The sequence below is a fragment of the Vespula vulgaris genome, chromosome 16 (assembly GCF_905475345.1).
Source record: "Vespula vulgaris chromosome 16, iyVesVulg1.1, whole genome shotgun sequence".
Taxonomy (NCBI): Eukaryota; Metazoa; Arthropoda; class Insecta; order Hymenoptera; family Vespidae; genus Vespula; species Vespula vulgaris.
In genome coordinates, this window is record NC_066601.1 from 105,518 (window position 1) to 121,633 (window position 16,116).

The 16,116-nt window shown below is 27.6% G+C and overlaps 1 long non-coding RNA gene across 1 annotated transcript; it reads right to left on the reverse strand.

The window, feature by feature from the left end:
* Nucleotides 1-1,363: 1,363 nt before the first annotated feature.
* LOC127069837 (uncharacterized) lies at nt 1,364-15,733 on the reverse strand. The gene is made up of 3 exons (XR_007783758.1): nt 13,446-15,733; nt 5,448-7,272; nt 1,364-3,380 (listed from the first exon to the last, which is right to left on the reverse strand). It is a non-coding gene; the product is annotated as an uncharacterized LOC127069837 (long non-coding RNA).
* Between the last annotated feature and the right edge of the window lie 383 nt (nt 15,734-16,116).

Here is a 16,116-nt window from a genome sequence, read left to right on the forward strand (position 1 = left end):
ACATTATCATATACGTATTCATCTGCGTATCAATGCAAATACGACTTACATCTTGCATCGAAGAATGACAATAGTCGACTATAATTAGTGAATTTCTTAATCAGTGGTATTACATCTTACGTTGATACATTAGTGAAGAGCTTTGTTATCTACGGCCAGTTGAAAGGCATCTTAACTATTAACCGAAGTACTGAAATCTTTTATCAAAAGTCTTAACGTTAACGACAAACGAATAAAACATTGTATTAGAGTTTAATTCGATATCTTCCATTGTATCTTCCGATATAATAATGTAAAGTTTATTAACGACAAGTAGAATCATATATCTAATTAAAAATAAACAACTAATAGATTTCGTTCCATTACAAAAATATATATACATACATTTATGCGTACACATTAAAAGTATTGCTAATAAAAAATCAATGGAATTATAGAAAACATTTTATTGTAAATTGATGCCGAAAATAACAAATACCCTTCAATAATGTGTAATTTTTTCTTTCTCTATCAAGTTTTAATTTCTTTTCTAATCAATTTAAACATTTTTAGTTCATAATGAATTGTATCAATAACAATATCAGACATGTAATTTTGGCTCCTTGCAGCACAAAGGTTGCTCGTTACTGTCTATACAATATAATAAAATCTCAAGTAATACCCAAGAGAAAGACTACTATATACTTTGTGTATGTGTGTGTGGGTGTGTATATTATGTATCTAGTTATGTACTTATGTACATATATACATATCTATCTATTTACAAACGTATGTTTAAACGGGATCTTTCAAGTTTCCAACTCCCTGGTTGCAGAAAGACTGATATCATACGATATTCGACCAAAAGTAAATAAGATAAGGTGTATTTAGATACATCAGCTGATAAAGAAACATATAAACATTGTAATAAGATTTGCTTTGTATACGCCCGCTAGTAAATGCTATAAACATTCTCTTTTTCTTTCAGGGTAATAATATTATATATATATATATATATATATATATATATATTAAAATTTTAATAATTTAATTAGTTAAATAATCAAAATCAAAAAATAAAAGAAATCAACAAGAATAGAAAAATACGAGACCTCATCGAAAACTCCGTTTGTTAGGACAGATGTCCTTCCTCGTAAACAATGAACTTTCATCTCTCTCTCTCTCTCTTCCTCGCTCTATTTTGCTATTTTTTTCTCAATTTTTCTGTATGCACGTGTACGCGTATGTACGTAATACGTATATGCCTTTTAACAAATGTAATATCGTTTGGTATCGATATATTTTATATATTGAAAGATCGTCGACGATCGAACGTGATGCGTGTACCTGATCGTGACACCCTTATTTCAATATTGTAAATTTAATTTGTCAACGAGGTATAAATTCTATATTCATTTAAATACACATACATTGATATGTGTATGAATAATGCATATTAATCATAATACGCATTAAATGACACGTTTAAATAAAATCCCACATTAAAATTTACATTGTACTAGCTACATATACCACATAAGAACAAGAAAGCAAAATTGAATATACCAAGATACTTTGTTCTTCCTCTTCTTCTTCATATTATTGTTGTTATTATTATTGTTATTATTATTCTTATTGTCTTTATAAATCAATCATAATTGAAGATATTGGGAAATAAACATGAAATTTCTTTCTTAATCTTCTTAACTGTTTTTTTTCTTCTTCTTTTCTTTTATATGAAAAATAAGAAGTATAAGGTATCATAATAGGATACCTATGTAATCGTCTTTCATTTGAATAGGTCTTTGATATAATTGTACTTTGGACGGCTAATGCTTCCTTATCGAATGCCTTTTTGTCAAGAGCTAACAAAGTTTCTTTTCAATTTAATCTCGATATCGTTCTTTGTTTCATTCAAATTCTCGATTCGTTTACCCTTTCTTTCCCTCTCTCTCTCTCTCTCTCTCTCTCTCTCTCTCTCTCTCTCTCTCTGTATATATATATACATATTATATATAATATATAATATATATATATATCTGTATATATCTGAATCTGTATCAGAAATGAGTAACTCAGGGTTTATAAAAAAACATTATCATATACGTATTCATGTACGTATCAATGCAATTACAACTTACATTTTGCATCGAAAAACGACAATAGTCGACTCTAATTAGTGAATTTCTTAATCACTGGTATTACATCTTACGTTGATACATTTGTGAAGAGCTTTGTTATCTACGGCCAGTTGAAACGCATTTTAACTATTAACCGAAGTATCGAAATCATTTATCAAAACTCGTAACTTTAACGACAAACGAATAAAAGATTGTATTAGAGTTTATTTCAATATCTTCCAATGTATCTTCCAATATAATAATGTAAAGTTTATTAACGAGAAGTAGAATCATATATCTAATTAAAAATAAACAACTAATAGATTTCGTTCCAATACAAAAATATATATACATACATTTATGCGTACACATTAAAAGTATTGCTAATAAAAAATCAATGGAATTATAGAAAACATTTCATTGTAAATTGATGCCGAAAATAACAAATACCCTTCAATAATGTGTAATTTTTTCTTTCTCTATCAAGTTTTAATTTCTTTTCTAATCAATTTAAACATTTTTAGTTCATAATGAATTGTATCAATAACAATATCAGACATGTAATTTTGGCTCCTTGCAGCACAAAGGTTGCTCGTTACTGTCTATACAATATAATAAAATCTCAAGTAATACCCAAGAGAAAGACTACTATATACTTTGTGTATGTGTGTGTGGGTGTGTATATTATGTATCTAGTTATGTACTTATGTACATATATACATATCTATCTATTTACAAACGTATGTTTAAACGGGATCTTTCAAGTTTCCAACTCCCTGGTTGCGGAAAGACTGATATCATACGATATTCGACCAAAAGTAAATAAGATAAGGTGTATTTAGATACATCAGCTGATAAAGAAACATATAAACATTGTAATAAGATTTGCTTTGTATACGCCCGCTAGTAAATGCTATTAACATTCTCTTTTTCTTTCAGGGTAATAATATTATATATATATTTAAATTTTTATAATTTAATTAATTAATTAATCAAAATCAAAAAAAGAAAAGAAAGCAACAGGAATAGAAAAATACGAGACCTCATCGAAAACTTCGTTCGTTAGGACAGACGTCCTTCCTCGAAAACAATGAACTTTCATCTATCTCTCTCTCTCTCTCTTCCTCGCTCTATTTTGCTATTTTTTTCTTAATTTTTCTGTATGCACGTGTACGCGTATGAACGTAATACGTATATGCCTTTTAACAAATGTAATATCGTTTGGTATCGATATATTTTATATATAGAAAGATCGTCGAGGATCGAACGTGATACGTGTACCTGATCGTGACACCCTTATTTCAATATTGTAAATTTAATTTGTCAACGATGTATAAATTCGATATTCATTTAAATATATATACATTCATATGTGTATGAATAATACATATTAATCATAATACGCATTAAATGACACGTTTAAATGAAATCCCACATTAAAATTTACATTGTACTAGATACATATACTACATAAGAACAAGAAAGCAAAATTGAATATACCAAGATACTTTATTCTTCTTCTTCTTCTTCTTCATATTATTGTTGTTGTTATTATTGTTATTATTATCCTTATTGTATTTAGAAATCAATCATAATTGAAGATATTGGGAAATAAACATGAAATTTCTTTCTTAATCTTCTTAACTGTTTTTTTTCTTCTTCTTTTCTTTTATATGAATAATAAGAAGTATAAGGTATCATAATAGGATACCTATGTAATCGTTTTTCCTTTGAATAGGTCTTTGATATAATTGTACTTTGGATGGCTGATGTTTCCCTTATAGAGTGCCTTTTTGTCAAGAAGCTAACAAAGTTTCCTTTCAATTTAATCTCGATATCGTTCTATGTTTTATTCAAAATTCTCGATTCGTTTACCCTTCCTCTTTCTCTCACTCTCTCTCTCTCTCTCTGTATTTATATATACATAATATATAATATATAATATATATATATATATCTGTATATATCTCAATCTGTATCAGAAATGAGTAACTCAGGGTTTATAAAAAAAACATTATCATATACGTATTCATCTGCGTATCAATGCAAATACGACTTACATCTTGCATCGAAGAATGACAATAGTCGACTATAATTAGTGAATTTCTTAATCAGTGGTATTACATCTTACGTTGATACATTAGTGAAGAGCTTTGTTATCTACGGCCAGTTGAAAGGCATCTTAACTATTAACCGAAGTACTGAAATCTTTTATCAAAAGTCTTAACGTTAACGACAAACGAATAAAACATTGTATTAGAGTTTAATTCGATATCTTCCATTGTATCTTCCGATATAATAATGTAAAGTTTATTAACCAGAAGTAGAATCATATATCTAATTAAAAAAAACAACTAATAGATTTCGTTCCATTACAAAAATATATATACATACATTTATGCGTACACATTAAAAGTATTGCTAATAAAAAATCAATGGAATTATAGAAAACATTTCATTGTAAATTGATGCCGAAAATAACAAATACCCTTCAATAATGTGTAATTTTTTCTTTCTCTATCAAGTTTTAATTTCTTTTCTAATCAATTTAAACATTTTTAGTTCATAATGAATTGTATCAATAACAATATCAGACATGTAATTTTGGCTCCTTGCAGCACAAAGGTTGCTCGTTACTGTCTATACAATATAATAAAATCTCAAGTAATACCCAAGAGAAAGACTACTATATACTTTGTGTATGTGTGTGTGGGTGTGTATATTATGTATCTAGTTATGTACATATGTACATATATACATATCTATCTATTTCCAAACGTATGTTTAAACGGGATCTTTCAAGTTTCCAACTCCCTGGTTGCGGAAAGACTGATATCATACGATATTCGACCAAAAGTAAATAAGATAAGGTGTATTTAGATACATCAGCTGATAAAGAAACATATAAACATTGTAATAAGATTTGCTTTGTATACGCCCGCTAGTAAATGCTATAAACATTCTCTTTTTCTTTCAGGGTAATAATATTATATATATATATATATATATATATATATATATATATATATATATTAAAATTTTTATAATTTAATTAGTTAAATAATCAAAATCAAAAAATAAAAGAAAGCAACAGGAATAGAAAAATACGAGACCTCATCGAAAACTCCGTTTGTTAGGACAGATGTCCTTCCTCGTAAACAATGAACTTTCATCTCTCTCTCTCTCTCTTCCTCGCTCTATTTTGCTATTTTTTTCTCAATTTTTCTGTATGCACGTGTACGCGTATGTACGTAATACGTAAATGCCTTTTAACAAATGTAATATCGTTTGGTATCGATATATTTTATATATTGAAAGATCGTCGACGATCGAACGTGATGCGTGTACCTGATCGTGACACCCTTATTTCAATATTGTAAATTTAATTTGTCAACGAGGTATAAATTCTATATTCATTTAAATACACATACATTGATATGTGTTTGAATAATGCATATTAATCATAATACGGATTAAATGACACGTTTAAATAAAATCCCACATTAAAATTTACATTGTACTAGCTACATATACCACATAAGAACAAGAAAGCAAAATTGATTATACCAAGATACTTTGTTCTTCTTCTTCTTCTTCATATTATTGTTGTTATTATTATTGTTATTATTATTCTTATTGTCTTTATAAATCAATCATAATTGAAGATATTGGGAAATAAACATGAAATTTCTTTCTTAATCTTCTTAACTGTTTTTTTTCTTCTTCTTTTCTTTTATATGAATAATAAGAAGTATAAGGTATCATAATAGGATACCTATGTAATCGTCTTTCATTTGAATAGGTCTTTGATATAATTGTACTTTGGACGGCTAATGCTTCCTTATCGAATGCCTTTTTGTCAAGAGCTAACAAAGTTTCTTTTCAATTTAATCTCGATATCGTTCTTTGTTTCATTCAAATTCTCGATTCGTTTACCCTTTCTTTCTCTCTCTCTCTCTCTCTCCCTCTCTCTCTCTCTCACTCTCTCTCTCTCTCTCTCTCTGTATATATATATACATATTATATATAATATATAATACATATATATATCTGTATATATCTGAATCTGTATCAGAAATGAGTAACTCAGGGTTTATAAAAAAACATTATCATATACGTATTCATGTACGTATCAATGCAATTACAACTTACATTTTGCATCGAAAAACGACAATAGTCGACTCTAATTAGTGAATTTCTTAATCACTGGTATTACATCTTACGTTGATACATTTGTGAAGAGCTTTGTTATCTACGGCCAGTTGAAACGCATTTTAACTATTAACCGAAGTATCGAAATCATTTATCAAAACTCGTAACTTTAACGACAAACGAATAAAAGATTGTATTAGAGTTTATTTCAATATCTTCCAATGTATCTTCCAATATAATAATGTAAAGTTTATTAACGAGAAGTAGAATCATATATCTAATTAAAAATAAACAACTAATAGATTTCGTTCCAATACAAAAATATATATACATACATTTATGCGTACACATTAAAAGTATTGCTAATAAAAAATCAATGGAATTATAGAAAACATTTCATTGTAAATTGATGCCGAAAATAACAAATACCCTTCAATAATGTGTAATTTTTTCTTTCTCTATCAAGTTTTAATTTCTTTTCTAATCAATTTAAACATTTTTAGTTCATAATGAATTGTATCAATAACAATATCAGACATGTAATTTTGGCTCCTTGCAGCACAAAGGTTGCTCGTTACTGTCTATACAATATAATAAAATCTCAAGTAATACCCAAGAGAAAGACTACTATATACTTTGTGTATGTGTGTGTGGGTGTGTATATTATGTATCTAGTTATGTACATATGTACATATATACATATCTATCTATTTACAAACGTATGTTTAAACGGGATCTTTCAAGTTTCCAACTCCCTGGTTGCGGAAAGACTGATATCATACGATATTCGACCAAAAGTAAATAAGATAAGGTGTATTTAGATACATCAGCTGATAAAGAAACATATAAACATTGTAATAAGATTTGCTTTGTATACGCCCGCTAGTAAATGCGATTAACATTCTCTTTTTCTTTCAGGGTAATAATATTATATATATATTTAAATTTTTATAATTTAATTAATTAATTAATCAAAATCAAAAAAAGAAAAGAAAGCAACAGGAATAGAAAAATACGAGACCTCATCGAAAACTTCGTTCGTTAGGACAGACGTCCTTCCTCGAAAACAATGAACTTTCATCTATCTCTCTCTCTCTCTCTTCCTCGCTCTATTTTGCTATTTTTTTCTTAATTTTTCTGTATGCACGTGTACGCGTATGAACGTAATACGTATATGCCTTTTAACAAATGTAATATCGTTTGGTATCGATATATTTTATATATAGAAAGATCGTCGAGGATCGAACGTGATACGTGTACCTGATCGTGACACCCTTATTTCAATATTGTAAATTTAATTTGTCAACGATGTATAAATTCGATATTCATTTAAATATATATACATTCATATGTGTATGAATAATACATATTAATCATAATACGCATTAAATGACACGTTTAAATGAAATCCCACATTAAAATTTACATTGTACTAGATACATATACTACATAAGAACAAGAAAGCAAAATTGAATATACCAAGATACTTTATTCTTCTTCTTCTTCTTCTTCATATTATTGTTGTTGTTATTATTGTTATTATTATCCTTATTGTATTTAGAAATCAATCATAATTGAAGATATTGGGAAATAAACATGAAATTTCTTTCTTAATCTTCTTAACTGTTTTTTTTCTTCTTCTTTTCTTTTATATGAATAATAAGAAGTATAAGGTATCATAATAGGATACCTATGTAATCGTTTTTCCTTTGAATAGGTCTTTGATATAATTGTACTTTGGATGGCTGATGTTTCCCTTATAGAGTGCCTTTTTGTCAAGAAGCTAACAAAGTTTCCTTTCAATTTGATCTCGATATCGTTCTATGTTTTATTCAAAATTCTCGATTCGTTTACCCTTCCTCTTTCTCTCACTCTCTCTCTCTCTCTCTGTATTTATATATACATAATATATAATATATAATATATATATATATATCTGTATATATCTCAATCTGTATCAGAAATGAGTAACTCAGGGTTTATAAAAAAAACATTATCATATACGTATTCATCTGCGTATCAATGCAAATACGACTTACATCTTGCATCGAAGAATGACAATAGTCGACTATAATTAGTGAATTTCTTAATCAGTGGTATTACATCTTACGTTGATACATTAGTGAAGAGCTTTGTTATCTACGGCCAGTTGAAAGGCATCTTAACTATTAACCGAAGTACTGAAATCTTTTATCAAAAGTCTTAACGTTAACGACAAACGAATAAAACATTGTATTAGAGTTTAATTCGATATCTTCCATTGTATCTTCCGATATAATAATGTAAAGTTTATTAACGACAAGTAGAATCCTATATCTAATTAAAAATAAACAACTAATAGATTTCGTTCCATTACAAAAATATATATACATACATTTATGCGTACACATTAAAAGTATTGCTAATAAAAAATCAATGGAATTATAGAAAACATTTCATTGTAAATTGATGCCGAAAATAACAAATACCCTTCAATAATGTGTAATTTTTTCTTTCTCTATCAAGTTTTAATTTCTTTTCTAATCAATTTAAACATTTTTAGTTCATAATGAATTGTATCAATAACAATATCAGACATGTAATTTTGGCTCCTTGCAGCACAAAGGTTGCTCGTTACTGTCTATACAATATAATAAAATCTCAAGTAATACCCAAGAGAAAGACTACTATATACTTTGTGTATGTGTGTGTGGGTGTGTATATTATGTATCTAGTTATGTACTTATGTACATATATACATATCTATCTATTTACAAACGTATGTTTAAACGGGATCTTTCAAGTTTCCAACTCGGTGGTTGCAGAAAGACTGATATCATAGGATATTCGACCAAAAGTAAATAAGATAAGGTGTATTTAGATACATCAGCTGATAAAGAAACATATAAACATTGTAATAAGATTTGCTTTGTATACGCCCGCTAGTAAATGCTATAAACATTCTCTTTTTCTTTCAGGGTAATAATATTATATATATATATATATATATATATATATATATTAAAATTTTAATAATTTAATTAGTTAAATAATCAAAATCAAAAAATAAAAGAAATCAACAAGAATAGAAAAATACGAGACCTCATCGAAAACTCCGTTTGTTAGGACAGATGTCCTTCCTCGTAAACAATGAACTTTCATCTCTCTCTCTCTCTCTTCCGCGCTCTATTTTGCTATTTTTTTCTCAATTTTTCTGTATGCACGTGTACGCGTATGTACGTAATACGTATATGCCTTTTAACAAATGTAATATCGTTTGGTATCGATATATTTTATATATAGAAAGATCGTCGACGATCGAACGTGATGCGTGTACCTGATCGTGACACCCTTATTTCAATATTGTAAATTTAATTTGTCAACGAGGTATGAATTCTATATTCATTTAAATATACATACATTCATATGTGTATGAATAATACATATTAATCATAATACGCATTAAATGACACGTTTAAATGAAATCCCACATTAAAATTTACATTGTACTAGATACATATACTACATAAGAACAAGAAAGCAAAATTGAATATACCAAGATACTTTATTCTTCTTCTTCTTCTTCTTCATATTATTGTTGTTGTTATTATTGTTATTATTATCCTTATTGTATTTAGAAATCAATCATAATTGAAGATATTGGGAAATAAACATGAAATTTCTTTCTTAATCTTCTTAACTGTTTTTTTTCTTCTTTTCTTTTATATGAATAATAAGAAGTATAAGGTATCATAATAGGATACCTATGTAATCGTTTTTCCTTTGAATAGGTCTTTGATATAATTGTACTTTGGATGGCTGATGTTTCCCTTATAGAGTGCCTTTTTGTCAAGAAGCTAACAAAGTTTCCTTTCAATTTAATCTCGATATCGTTCTATGTTTTATTCAAAATTCTCGATTCGTTTACCCTTCCTCTTTCTCTCACTCTCTCTCTCTCTCTCTGTATTTATATATACATAATATATAATATATAATATATATATATATATCTGTATATATCTCAATCTGTATCAGAAATGAGTAACTCAGGGTTTATAAAAAAAACATTATCATATACGTATTCATCTGCGTATCAATGCAAATACGACTTACATCTTGCATCGAAGAATGACAATAGTCGACTATAATTAGTGAATTTCTTAATCAGTGGTATTAAATCTTACGTTGATACATTAGTGAAGAGCTTTGTTATCTACGGCCAGTTGAAAGGCATCTTAACTATTAACCGAAGTACTGAAATCTTTTATCAAAAGTCTTAACGTTAACGACAAACGAATAAAACATTGTATTAGAGTTTAATTCGATATCTTCCATTGTATCTTCCGATATAATAATGTAAAGTTTATTAACGACAAGTAGAATCATATATCTAATTAAAAATAAACAACTAATAGATTTCGTTCCATTACAAAAATATATATACATACATTTATGCGTACACATTAAAAGTATTGCTAATAAAAAATCAATGGAATTATAGAAAACATTTCATTGTAAATTGATGCCGAAAATAACAAATACCCTTCAATAATGTGTAATTTTTTCTTTCTCTATCAAGTTTTAATTTCTTTTCTAATCAATTTAAACATTTTTAGTTCATAATGAATTGTATCAATAACAATATCAGACATGTAATTTTGGCTCCTTGCAGCACAAAGGTTGCTCGTTACTGTCTATACAATATAATAAAATCTCAAGTAATACCCAAGAGAAAGACTACTATATACTTTGTGTATGTGTGTGTGGGTGTGTATATTATGTATCTAGTTATGTACTTATGTACATATATACATATCTATCTATTTACAAACGTATGTTTAAACGGGATCTTTCAAGTTTCCAACTCCGTGGTTGCAGAAAGACTGATATCATACGATATTCGACCAAAAGTAAATAAGATAAGGTGTATTTAGATACATCAGCTGATAAAGAAACATATAAACATTGTAATAAGATTTGCTTTGTATACGCCCGCTAGTAAATGCTATAAACATTCTCTTTTTCTTTCAGGGTAATAATATTATATATATATATATATATATATATATATATTAAAATTTTAATAATTTAATTAGTTAAATAATCAAAATCAAAAAATAAAAGAAATCAACAAGAATAGAAAAATACGAGACCTCATCGAAAACTCCGTTTGTTAGGACAGATGTCCTTCCTCGTAAACAATGAACTTTCATCTCTCTCTCTCTCTCTTCCTCGCTCTATTTTGCTATTTTTTTCTCAATTTTTCTGTATGCACGTGTACGCGTATGTACGTAATACGTATATGCCTTTTAACAAATGTAATATCGTTTGGTATCGATATATTTTATATATTGAAAGATCGTCGACGATCGAACGTGATGCGTGTACCTGATCGTGACACCCTTATTTCAATATTGTAAATTTAATTTGTCAACGAGGTATAAATTCTATATTCATTTAAATACACATACATTGATATGTGTATGAATAATGCATATTAATCATAATACGCATTAAATGACACGTTTAAATAAAATCCCACATTAAAATTTACATTGTACTAGCTACATATACCACATAAGAACAAGAAAGCAAAATTGAATATACCAAGATACTTTGTTCTTCCTCTTCTTCTTCATATTATTGTTGTTATTATTATTGTTATTATTATTCTTATTGTCTTTATAAATCAATCATAATTGAAGATATTGGGAAATAAACATGAAATTTCTTTCTTAATCTTCTTAACTGTTTTTTTTCTTCTTCTTTTCTTTTATATGAATAATAAGAAGTATAAGGTATCATAATAGGATACCTATGTAATCGTCTTTCATTTGAATAGGTCTTTGATATAATTGTACTTTGGACGGCTAATGCTTCCTTATCGAATGCCTTTTTGTCAAGAGCTAACAAAGTTTCTTTTCAATTTAATCTCGATATCGTTCTTTGTTTCATTCAAATTCTCGATTCGTTTACCCTTTCTTTCTCTCTCTCTCTCTCTCTCCCTCTCTCTCTCTCTCACTCTCTCTCTCTCTCTCTCTCTGTATATATATATACATATTATATATAATATATAATACATATATATATCTGTATATATCTGAATCTGTATCAGAAATGAGTAACTCAGGGTTTATAAAAAAACATTATCATATACGTATTCATGTACGTATCAATGCAATTACAACTTACATTTTGCATCGAAAAACGACAATAGTCGACTCTAATTAGTGAATTTCTTAATCACTGGTATTACATCTTACGTTGATACATTTGTGAAGAGCTTTGTTATCTACGGCCAGTTGAAACGCATTTTAACTATTAACCGAAGTATCGAAATCATTTATCAAAACTCGTAACTTTAACGACAAACGAATAAAAGATTGTATTAGAGTTTATTTCAATATCTTCCAATGTATCTTCCAATATAATAATGTAAAGTTTATTAACGAGAAGTAGAATCATATATCTAATTAAAAATAAACAACTAATAGATTTCGTTCCATTACAAAAATATATATACATACATTTATGCGTACACATTAAAAGTATTGCTAATAAAAAATCAATGGAATTATAGAAAACATTTCATTGTAAATTGATGCCGAAAATAACAAATACCCTTCAATAATGTGTAATTTTTTCTTTCTCTATCAAGTTTTAATTTCTTTTCTAATCAATTTAAACATTTTTAGTTCATAATGAATTGTATCAATAACAATATCAGACATGTAATTTTGGCTCCTTGCAGCACAACGGTTGCTCGTTACTGTCTATACAATATAATAAAATCTCAAGTAATACCCAAGAGAAAGACTACTATATACTTTGTGTATGTGTGTGTGGGTGTGTATATTATGTATCTAGTTATGTACATATGTACATATATACATATCTATCTATTTACAAACGTATGTTTAAACGGGATCTTTCAAGTTTCCAACTCGGTGGTTGCGGAAAGACTGATATCATACGATATTCGACCAAAAGTAAATAAGATAAGGTGTATTTAGATACATCAGCTGATAAAGAAACATATAAACATTGTAATAAGATTTGCTTTGTATACGCCCGCTAGTAAATGCTATTAACATTCTCTTTTTCTTTCAGGGTAATAATATTATATATATATATTTAAATTTTTATAATTTAATTAGTTAATTAATCAAAATCAAAAAAAGAAAAGAAAGCAACAGGAATAGAAAAATACGAGACCTCATCGAAAACTTCGTTCGTTAGGACAGACGTCCTTCCTCGAAAACAATGAACTTTCATCTATCTCTCTCTCTCTGTCTCTTCCTCGCTCTATTTTGCTATTTTTTTCTTAATTTTTCTGTATGCACGTGTACGCGTACGTACGTAATACGTATATGCATTTTAACGAATGTAATATCGTTTGGTATCGATATATTTTATATATAGAAAGATCGTCGAGGATCGAACGTGATACGTGTACCTGATCGTGACACCCTTATTTGAATATTGTAAATTTAATTTGTCAACGAGGTATAAATTCGATATTCATTTAAATATATATACATTCATATGTGTATGAATAATGCATATTAATCATAATACGCATTAAATGACGTTTAATTGAAATCCCACATTAAAATTTACATTGTACTAGCTACATATAACACATAAGAACAAGAAAGCAAAATTGAATATACCAAGATACTTTGTTCTTCTTCTTCTTTTTCATATTATTGTTGTTATTATTATTGTTATTATTATTCTTATTGTCTTTATAAATCAATCATAATTGAAGATATTGGGAAATAAACATGAAATTTCTTTCTTAATCTTCTTAACTGTTTTTTTTCTTCTTCTTTTCTTTTATATGAATAATAAGAAGTATAAGGTATCATAATAGGATACCTATGTAATCGTCTTTCATTTGAATAGGTCTTTGATATAATTGTACTTTGGACGGCTAATGCTTCCTTATCGAATGCCTTTTTGTCAAGAGCTAACAAAGTTTCTTTTCAATTTAATCTCGATATCGTTCTTTGTTTCATTCAAATTCTCGATTCGTTTACCCTTTCTTTCTCTCTCTCTCTCTCTCTCTCTCTCTCTCTCTCTCTCTCTCTCTCTCTGTATATATATATACATATTATATATAATATATAATATATATATATATCTGTATATATCTGAATCTGTATCAGAAATGAGTAACTCAGGGTTTATAAAAAAACATTATCATATACGTATTCATGTACGTATCAATGCAATTACAACTTACATTTTGCATCGAAAAACGACAATAGTCGACTCTAATTAGTGAATTTCTTAATCACTGGTATTACATCTTACGTTGATACATTTGTGAAGAGCTTTGTTATCTACGGCCAGTTGAAACGCATTTTAACTATTAACCGAAGTATCGAAATCATTTATCAAAACTCGTAACTTTAACGACAAACGAATAAAAGATTGTATTAGAGTTTATTTCAATATCTTCCAATGTATCTTCCAATATAATAATGTAAAGTTTATTAACGAGAAGTAGAATCATATATCTAATTAAAAATAAACAACTAATAGATTTCGTTCCAATACAAAAATATATATACATACATTTATGCGTACACATTAAAAGTATTGCTAATAAAAAATCAATGGAATTATAGAAAACATTTCATTGTAAATTGATGCCGAAAATAACAAATACCCTTCAATAATGTGTAATTTTTTCTTTCTCTATCAAGTTTTAATTTCTTTTCTAATCAATTTAAACATTTTTAGTTCATAATGAATTGTATCAATAACAATATCAGACATGTAATTTTGGCTCCTTGCAGCACAAAGGTTGCTCGTTACTGTCTATACAATATAATAAAATCTCAAGTAATACCCAAGAGAAAGACTACTATATACTTTGTGTATGTGTGTGTGGGTGTGTATATTATGTATCTAGTTATGTACTTATGTACATATATACATATCTATCTATTTACAAACGTATGTTTAAACGGGATCTTTCAAGTTTCCAACTCGGTGGTTGCAGAAAGACTGATATCATACGATATTCGACCAAAAGTAAATAAGATACGGTGTATTTAGATACATCAGCTGATAAAGAAACATATAAACATTGTAATAAGATTTGCTTTGTATACGCCCGCTAGTAAATGCTATAAACGTTCTCTTTTTCTTTCAGGGTAATAATATTATATATATATATATATATATATTAAAATTTTAATAATTTAATTAGTTAAATAATCAAAATCAAAAAATAAAAGAAATCAACAAGAATAGAAAAATACGAGACCTCATCGAAAACTCCGTTTGTTAGGACAGATGTCCTTCCTCGTAAACAATGAACTTTCATCTCTCTCTCTCTCTCTTCCTCGCTCTATTTTGCTATTTTTTTCTCAATTTTTCTGTATGCACGTGTACGCGTACGTACGTAATACGTATATGCATTTTAACGAATGTAATATCGTTTGGTATCGATATATTTTATATATAGAAAGATCGTCGATGATCGAACGTGATACGTGTACCTGATCGTGACACCCTTATTTCAATATTGTAAATTTAATTTGTCAAGGAGGTATAAATTCGACATTCATTTAAATATATATACATTCATATGTGTATGAATAATGCATATTAATCATAATACGCATTAAATGACGTTTAATTGAAATCCCACATTAAAATTTACATTGTACTAGCTACATATACCACATAAGAACAAGAAAGCAAAATTGAATATACCAAGATACTTTGTTCTTCTTCTTCTTTTTCATATTATTGTTGTTATTATTATTGTTATTATTATTCTTATTGTCTTTATAAATCAATCATAATTGAAGATATTGGGAAATAAACATGAAATTTCTTTCTTAATCTTCTTAACTGTTTTTTTTCT